The sequence below is a fragment of the Petaurus breviceps genome, unplaced genomic scaffold (genome assembly GCF_028583685.1).
Source record: "Petaurus breviceps papuanus isolate PSGF00001 unplaced genomic scaffold, PetGlider_PUasm1.0 90535, whole genome shotgun sequence".
Lineage (NCBI taxonomy): Eukaryota > Metazoa > Chordata > Mammalia > Diprotodontia > Petauridae > Petaurus > Petaurus breviceps.
In genome coordinates this window covers 983,185-992,192 of record NW_027187270.1, presented here as the reverse complement: position 1 = coordinate 992,192, position 9,008 = coordinate 983,185, and the positions used below count along the sequence as shown (strand labels likewise).

Genomic DNA, 9,008 nt, shown 5'->3' with positions numbered 1-9,008 from the left:
TATAGGTTGTACATGTGTGGCTAATGCAAAACAATAACATAGTAGATGTATTGTAAAAGACTGACTATATTTCCCTCCCTCCTATCCCACCTCACACTTGTTCTATTCTCTACTTTGATCCTGTCCCTTTTCAAAAGTGGGTGCTTCCAACTTCCCTCCCCCCCAGCCTGCCCTCCCTTCCATCATCCCCCCTCTCATCCCATTCTCCCCCTATTCTCCTAGAGGGTGAGATCCCCTATTTAGTGTGTATTTCCCTCCCTTCTCAAGCCAGATTCAATAGGAATAAGGTTGACCTATTCCCTTTTGCCTTCCTATACTTCCCCTCCATTGTAACCATTTTCCCTTGCCTCTTCTGTATGAGATAGTTTGCCCCACTCTGTCTCTCCCCATCTCCTCTCATTATATTCCTCTCACCTCTTAATTTCACCTTTTAAGTATCATCCCTTGCTGTTAAATTGGTCCCATGCCCTCTATCTATGTATACCTGTAAATATATATACACACATTCACATATGTATTCATATGCCCGCATACCCTCATATAAAGACATATATATATATATATATATATATATATATATATTTCTAATCCCTTCAACTACTGAGAAAAGTTTCATAGGTTACAATTATTGTTTTTCCATGTAGGAATGTTAATAGTTCAACTTTGGCCAGGTGGCTCAGCGAGCAAGAGCACTGGCTCCAGTGCCGGGACGACCCGGATCAAATCCGGGCCCAGACACCCAGCACCACACCCAGAAACAACAACTGGCCATGCAACCCCCAACAAGCCACTCAACCCTGATTGTTTCAAAAAAAAAAAAATAGTTCAACTTTGATAAGTTCCTTATGATTTCTTTTCCCTGTTTACCTTCTCATGCTTCTCTTCTTGTATCTGAATGTCAAATTTTCTATTCAACTCTGGTTTTTTCAGCAAGAATGCTTGAAAGTCCTCTATTCCACTGAATGACCATATTTTCCCCTGAAACATGATACTCGGTTTTGCTGGGTAGGTGACTCTTGGTTTTAATCCCAGCTCCCTTGACCTCCGGAATATCACATTCCAGGTCCTTCGATCCCTCAGTGTAGAAGCTGGCAGATCCTGGGTTATCCTGATTGTGTTTCCACAATATTCAAATTGTTTCTTCCTGGCTGCTTGTAATATTTTCTCCTTAATCTGGGAATTCTGGAACCTGGCTATAATATTCCTAGGAGTTTTCTTTTTGGGATCTTTTTCAGCAGGTGGTCGGTGGATTCTTTCAACTTCTATTTTGCCCTCTGGTTCTAAAACATCAGGGCAGTTTTCTTTGAGAACTTCCTGGAGGATGCTTTCCAGGCTCTTACTTTGGTCATGGCTCTCAGGCAGTCCAATAATTTTTAAATTTAAATCTTTCCTAGATCTATTTTCCAGGTCAGTGGTTTTTCCCATGAGATATTTCACATTGCCTTCTATTCTTTCATTTGTTTGGATCTGTTTAACAGCATCTTGATTTCTCATAAAGTCAGTAGCTTCCATTTGCTCCAATCTAATTCTGAAGCCATGATTCTCCTCAGTGAGCTTTTGAGATTCTTTTTCCATCTGGCAAATTTGACTTTTTAAGGCATTCTTCTCCTCGTTGCCTTTTTGAGTCTCCTTTGCCATTTGAGTCAGTCTGTTTTTTAAGGTATTATTTTCTTCAGTCAGGCTGTTGACTCTCATTTCATAATTTTCTTGCATTGTTCTCATTTCTCTTCCCAATTTTTCCTCCACTTCCTCTTATCTGCTTCTTAAGGTCCTATATGGCCTGTAACCAGCTTGTATTTTCCTTTGAAGCTTTTGGTGCAGGAGTTCTGACTTCACTGTTTTCCTCCTGTTCCATGCCTTGCTCCTTCTTATCCCCAAAATAGGAGTGTAATGTTGGAATCTTCTGTCTGCTTTGTTTCCTTTGCTTGCTCATTTTGCCGCTCAATGATTTGACTTTTGGGCTTTTTGCCACAGTAGGACTCTGCCACCAGACAGGGGAGTTTTCATCCCAAACGCTGGGGTTTTCTCAGCTGCCAGAGGTATTAGATGGGTGCCCTCTCTGAGGTCTCCACACACTCTGGCAAGCTGGACACACACCCCAGGACCTCCACCCTAGACTGCAATCCAGATCCAAGCAGGTTAAAGCAGGAGCGATGACCCCTCAGACTGGTGCTTGGTCCCCCTACACTCTGCAGGCCAGGAGCTGAAGCCGCTATGTGGCACTGGCAGGCTGTGCCTGCGTGTCAGCGGCTTCTCGCCCCAGGGGGAAAAAGCCACGCACTCCCACTTCCTGGGTCCCAAAGTCCAGACTGCACTGGTCTCTCACCTTGTCCTTTGCATCTATGTATTGATAAATATGGAAACGGCCACAGCTGCTGCTGATCTGGAGTCCCTCTGGCTGGGGCTGGTCAGGCCTGCCCTGGGGCTAAAGGCTCGGCTGTGCTGGTCGATGCCGGCCTGCGGGGCTGTCCTCATTGGGAGGTTAGCTTCTCTGTGTCATTTTGTGGGTTCTGCAGCTCCAAAGTTTGTTTAGAGTCCCTTCTTTACATGGATTGGGGAGGGTGGAAGCCGGAGCCGCGGGAAGGCCGTGCTTCTACTCCGCCATCTTGGCTCCGCCCCCGCAACATTTCTTTTGAATTATTTTAAATAATAAAAATAAATTTTTTCTTATATCCCACCTCTTCCTTATTGAAGTAAAAGAAAAATAAAACCCTTGTAACACAAACCCATTTCAAGTGAAATATAGATTGCCACATTGTTCAAAATATGCCTCGTTCTCCCCCAAGTCTTCCATCTCCTGGTCAGGAGGTAAGTGGCATGCTTCAGCAGTTTTCCTGGAATTGAGATTGGCCATTGCCTTGATCAGAGTTTGTAGGTCTTCCCCTAGAGTGTGATATGTGGATAATTGGTTCTGCTCACGTTGGCCTTTTATCATTTCTTACAGCACAGAGGATTTCCGTGACATCCATATGCCATGACTTGCTCATTCTTTCTCTAACTCTGGGTCTCGCTGCTAAGTGTCCAGTTCTTGGCTGCTTCACAGTGCCTCAAAGAGTGCGCTGTTTTCTGACATTGTGGGCACCGCTCTCCTTAGCTTTGCAGTGGGCTAGCTGCAGTGCAGCATTGGCTGCATTGAGTCTGACATAGAATGTTGCACTTTTCTTTTCACTTACCACCAGATTTGGCCTTAAAGTTTTTGGAGTACTGAGTAGAGAATGTCACATTTTGTGGACACTATACTTGTGATTGTTCTTCTGAATAGTTTCGTGGCTTTCGATTTTACTCGGCTCTACTCTGCAATTTCTCTCATTTCGCTTAAGGATAATTCACACTTTCAGTAATCTTGGGAGATACTGTTAGCTCCGCCACAACCTTGCAAGAAACTGTATTATCTCGAAATGGGGGGAAGGAGGGAGGGAACGAGGGAATAGATGAACTTAAAAAAATTAAAAGTTAACGAATTCAAAGAAAATCATTGACTCATTACATGCAATCCCCCCCCCCCCCATCTGTGTTTAATATAAGTGTGTATTCTTGCAGTCTTACATGGTAGCATTGTCCATTTATTAAAGGCTTGCTATGTACCAGGTACTGTGCATAGAAAGGCAAATGGAAAGTCTCTGACGTAAAGGAGCTGCACAAGGACTTTGTGAACGTGCTGCCTAGGGAGATCCACCAGGTATCCAAAGTAAACATAAGGTAGTTTCTGGGGACACTGGCGGATAGAGGGAAACTAGGAGAAGCCTGAACTCTGTAGAGAGATTTGCATACTACAATAGTTTCTTGAACCACAAGCTTGGATCACAGCAGCCAAAGAAATCACTAGCCACCCAGGAAAGAGGGGGACACATATAAGCTGTGACACACATATTCAGTCAGAGAATCAGTGACTTTCTTGGGAGTTAGTCTGTTTTGCTGATTCGGTCTTAAGTTTTTGTTCTAGGGTTGTAAGCTTTATACCTTATCCCCTGATGCTGCAGAAGGTGAAGGTAAAGATGGTGCTTTGACTCTTGATTCCCTTTCTCCTGCTTAATCACTGCTCCCCCCCCCCCCCCCCCCCCCCCCCCCCCCCCCCAACTGTTTCAAAAGCACAATTTCTTGTATTGCAACCACATTCTTCATCTGCATTTTTTTTTTTTAAATTCATTGTCCTTTGAAAAGCATTTGATGTTTGGCAGAAAGGAGCATCTCCTTGGAACAGTGCACCTGGAATGATGTGTGCTTGGGTTGAGACAAGGAGAGGTCACTGTGGGGAAGAGGTTTCCATATCTCTCCAGGTAAGGGCTGATGGAGGAAGGCAGTACCTGACTTGGATGTCATAAGACATCAATAGCTGCCTCTTTAGAGAAGACAACAGGCAGCACTTACTTCCTCCCTAGGTACTGGGGAGATCGCTGGAACTACTGTTCTAACTCACCTTTGGGGAGAAAGGGGAAGATATGAGCACTTTTATTTGCTTCTTACCTTATGCAACTTAGGGCTGCCAGAAAGAGCCAAAATGTTTTGCTCAGTTCGATAGTTTAAATCTGCCATTCTTAAGAAGTAACTTGCTCACCAAATGCATACATTGTTGCTGCCTGGACCAGCATTTGCAGGCCTAGCTTGCACTGAATTGTTCTTCTTTCTTGAGCTGGTATGGGAAAGTTAATAATTCCTCCAGTGGAGTTTGAACTGAAGGCAGGGTCCAGTAAATTAGATCCCATTTTCATTTCCATGTGCTGGAAAGGGGCACTTGATAAGAATTAGGAGCTTTTTGAAAGGATGTTGGAGAATCTATTTCATTTATCTCTCTGTCTATTTATTTTTGCTTTTTGGAGGGGGGAAGACAGGGCAATTGGAGTTAAGCGACTTGCCCAAGGTCACAGCTAGTAAGTCTGTCAAGTGTTTGAGGCTGGAGTTGAGCTCAGTTCCTCCTGACTGCAGGGCCGGTCCTCTGTTCACTGTGCCACTTAGCTGCCTCTAGAGAATCTATTTTAGTAGGAATTTGCCAGCATGCAGACTTTTTTTTTAAAGTCAGATTAAGATGATAAGGTCACTATCATTTCCCATCAGCAGCCTCAAAAAGTCCAGTATCCAGTACACTGGTTATACTAGTTAGTACTAACTTTTCCAAACCTGCCTGTTTTTTTCTTCTTCTAACTTTTGCCACCCTTTCTCTTTTTTTGGTTTGCCCTGGCACCCTATTTGTTAATTTGCAAGATTGCTAGAGATGATTGGTTTCCCAGGTTACCTGTAGATAGGATATGGCCTCTTCCTTTCAGAGCTGCTTTCATTTCTTAGAAACTTTGTGGAGTGAGCCTTTCTCCATAATGTAGGCTGATTCATCACTCTTCTGGATACCATGTTCAGGGGACACGGCTCTTTTTGACTCCTTTCAAAAAAGGCAAGAAATACAGGTTTCCACATAGGTCACTGGGAAATGCCTGTTGCCAGAGACAAGGATGTGGTTTGAAGAAGACCCAGATTGAGGGGTGGCACTTTTTGATTCTGACAAGCAAAGATGGAGATTTGAAGGCAGCTCTTTATGACTGATAGCCTTTAACTGTATGGTTTGTCACCATTTCCAAATGATCCCCACCCATGTTACCATTTGCCTTACCTTACCTAACTTCTGCTTTGTGCCAAGCATGGAAATTAAGCATTGAACACCATCTGAAACATATTTCATAGCTCCTGTCATTTGGAATATCTCTTTCTTTGAAATAGGACACCTTTAAGAATCCTGTTTCAATGAATGATCTATTTGGGGCATTCAACATTGATTATTATTACTGAAAACAAAATTTGAACTCATTGTCTTCATGTATCTGAAAATGTTCAGGTGCTGAAGGTTTTGAGGAAGCCATTGTTTTTTAATAGTAGAAGAATTCGGTCACTAGTTTTTCAGAGTTGTCTGTTTCCATTCATAATTCTCCTTTCTTCAACTTCTTAGAGGGTGTCAATACAGACTATGTCAAAGGACAAAGCCTGGAAGGTGTGAGCACTGAAGAACCTCAAGGTGAGAGCTTCTCTGTATTCTAATGCATTCTAAAAGTGGCCTAGGCTTTGGAAAACTCCAGTGTGTCTCTGCCTTAGTCATTGTTGGAAAAGAGGTAATAATTCCTTCCTTTATTTTATTTTATTTTTTGCTTTTTGGAGGGGGGAAGGTAGGGTAGTTGGGGTTAAGTGACTTGCCCAAGGTCACATGGCTAGTTTTGTGTTAAGTGTCTGAAGCTGGATTTGAAATCAGGTCCTCCTGACTCCATGGCCAGTGCTCTATTCACTGCGCCACCTAGCCACCCCTAATTCCTTCCTTTAGTGTGAGATGTTTGTGACTGCTTTGCTTAGTTGGTTGGAGTACCGTGTTTCCCCGATAATAAGACACTGTCTTATTAATTTTTGGACAGAGAAACACCAGAGGGCTTATTTTCAGGGGAGGGCTTATTTTAATGAACATTGACAGCAATTTTAATAAACAGGTAAATGTGAACAAAAAAATGTACCTTTATTCAATAAGCAAATCACTGGGGGAGAACAGGATGACGCGCTCACTGCTGCAGCTCTGATTGGATGCAGCTCGGAGCGCGGCGTGCGTTTCACGGGGCGGGGGGGGAGAAGGTGCATACAGAGGGTACCGTAATGTAGCGTGTAGCACAGGGGATCACCTTCACTACAGTAGCAATCTCAATAGGGCTTATTTTCGGGGGAGGGCTTATTTTAGAGGAATCTTACACGGTAAGGGGAGGGCTTATTTTTGGGATAGGTCTTATTATCGGGGAAACACGGTAGGAGTCTTTGAAATGTACCATCCCGTGATCAGAGTGCCATGAGGAGAAGATAACAGGGGAGAGAACAGAGAAGAGCATGACATCAGGGAAATCATGACATGACTTGAAGTTGACTTGGGTTTGAGTGAGGGAGGGCTGCGCAAGGTCACCGGCCTCACTTTCTCCTCCAGAGCCATCTGGGTCCAGTGGCCTGATATTCTTCAGGATGATGGAGAGGGCCCAGGATGCACAGGGAAGATCCTGGGCCTTGTAGGCTAAGACCTTTTCAGGTTCTCACTTTGAGGTAACACCCATTCAAATATAGGCCTCTTTAAGTAGTTACTCCAAGGATAAGCCCCTTTAATTAAAAAAATAAATCAAACTGGGAGAGGAAGACCCTCAGAGTTCCTGGCTAAAAGAGAAACAGTTACTATTTAGTATTTACTCTGTACTAGGAGGGCAGGGACCTAGTGTCCTATCCCTGAGCTCCAGAGTGAATTGGGTTTAAGGCTTGGTTTTTGGGAAAAGAAATCTAGCCAGTAAACCTCAAGTTAATGAGCTAGCTTTCAGCTCTGGAGTTGTACCTTCCCTTGGGCAGAGCACCCTCAGGTAATGGAAGAGAGGAAACCAGAGGAAAGGGAGATGAGAGGAGAGGGGAAGGGAAGAGAGAGGAGGTGATGCGGGTTGATAAAGTCCAGGAACTGCAAGATTGGAATTCCTAGACAGGATCGTTGAGTGGAGCGGTGCCCCTCAAGGACTAGAGGACTGGAGGGGGTCATCTGGAAAGAATTAGCAGTCTCAAGCATTCTTTAAGTCAAGGTGGCAAAGATTTATTGTTATGCTTTTCAGTGGGCAAGAGTTCTTTGAGAACTTGTGACCTTAGAGGGGTACAGTTAAATTTTATATAGGTTAAACTATAGTAAAATATGTGCCATATGTGCTAAGTAGGTGATTCAGGGTGGGATTAGGGAGTGATTAAGTATTGGTCAGTTCTTAAAGGTAGGGGCACTTTTAGTATCTACTGTGCAGGTATTTTACCCAGAGTTCACAGAGCCCAAAGGGGCACTACATGGAGGTGTGCTTTTTGGACTGAAACTTCCATCACTAAGTCAACTAGCAGTCAGGGCTGACAGAAATGCCCAGGCTGCCCCTATCCATATCTTACTAGACAAGATAAACGTAACAGAATATACATAGCCTAAGTCTAGGATCTATATGCTATGTCATTGAGTAGTAATTATCTTTGAGGGTCACAAACTACTAAATTCCATAGGTGGAGCTGGTATCAGGAAGAGATTTTTTTGCTAGGGCATGCTGCCCTTGAGCTGGAGAGAAAGTGCTAGGGACTGTTTTGAGGGTAGGGAGAGATGTGATTTTGGAGCTGGGGTTCAAGCATATGTACCTGAGCACCCCATCAGAGGGGATAGGGGAGGGTCTCCTCTCCTAGGGACTAGAGGTTACAGGGTCTCCTCTCCCCTTCTCCTATAAGAAGGGAGAGGAGGAAGGAGAAGGGAGGTTCTACTCTCTTAGGGGTTAGAGGTCTTCTTTTATAGGTCAGAGGCTCTCCTGTCCTCTCTCCCCTTCCACTCCTCTGGTCTGGTCTCCTCTCCTCTCCTTTCCTCTCCTCAAGTCTTCTCTGAGAGGAGAAGATAGGGGAGGAGACCTTTCCCTCTTGTTCTCTTCCATCTCTTATCTCATCTCCTGTCCTTGGTTTTCCTCTCCTCTTTTCCCCTCCCCATCTCCCCTCTTCTCCTTTCTTCTCTCAGGAGAAGAGAGAAGAGGGGAGAGAGGATGAAGGAGAAGGGGAGGTGTGGGAGGGAAGGAAAACAAGGAGAGAATATGCATTGTAGATGTTCCTCTCAGAGGTTAGGAATGGAAGAGCTATTTTTATAAGTACTGTCTTAGTGCTTTTCTGCTCTCCCCGCCCCCCTCCCCTCGCTCTTCTATTCCATCCTCTCCTCTCTCCCCTCCTCTACCCTCTAAAAAAAGAGGGGAGGAGAGAGGGTGAGGAAGAGAGGAGGGGAGAATAGGAGAGGAGAGGAGCAGAAACCACAGACCAGAGGATTAGAGAGAAGAGGAAAGGAGACTAGACCGTGTGAGAGAAGTAGAGACCAGAGGAGAGGGGATCAGACCAGAGGAAATGTGACAAGACAAGAGGAGAGGGAAACGAGACCAGAGGAGAGGAGAGGAGAGGAGAGGAGGCAGGACTATACCAGGGGAAAGGAGAGGTGAGCAGTCCAGAGGTGGGGAGAGTGGGGCCCA

At 44.6% G+C, this 9,008-nt stretch overlaps 1 long non-coding RNA gene across 2 annotated transcripts in view; it reads left to right on the top strand.

Moving 5' to 3' along the window:
• LOC138142105 (uncharacterized) overlaps positions 1-9,008 on the top strand; it is a 38,900-nt gene that overhangs the window by 27,361 nt on the left and 2,531 nt on the right. For both annotated transcript variants that reach the window (XR_011163351.1, XR_011163350.1), the window contains exon 4: positions 5,933-5,998. This is a non-coding gene — a long non-coding RNA (uncharacterized lncRNA). The remainder of the gene's footprint in view (positions 1-5,932; positions 5,999-9,008) is intronic.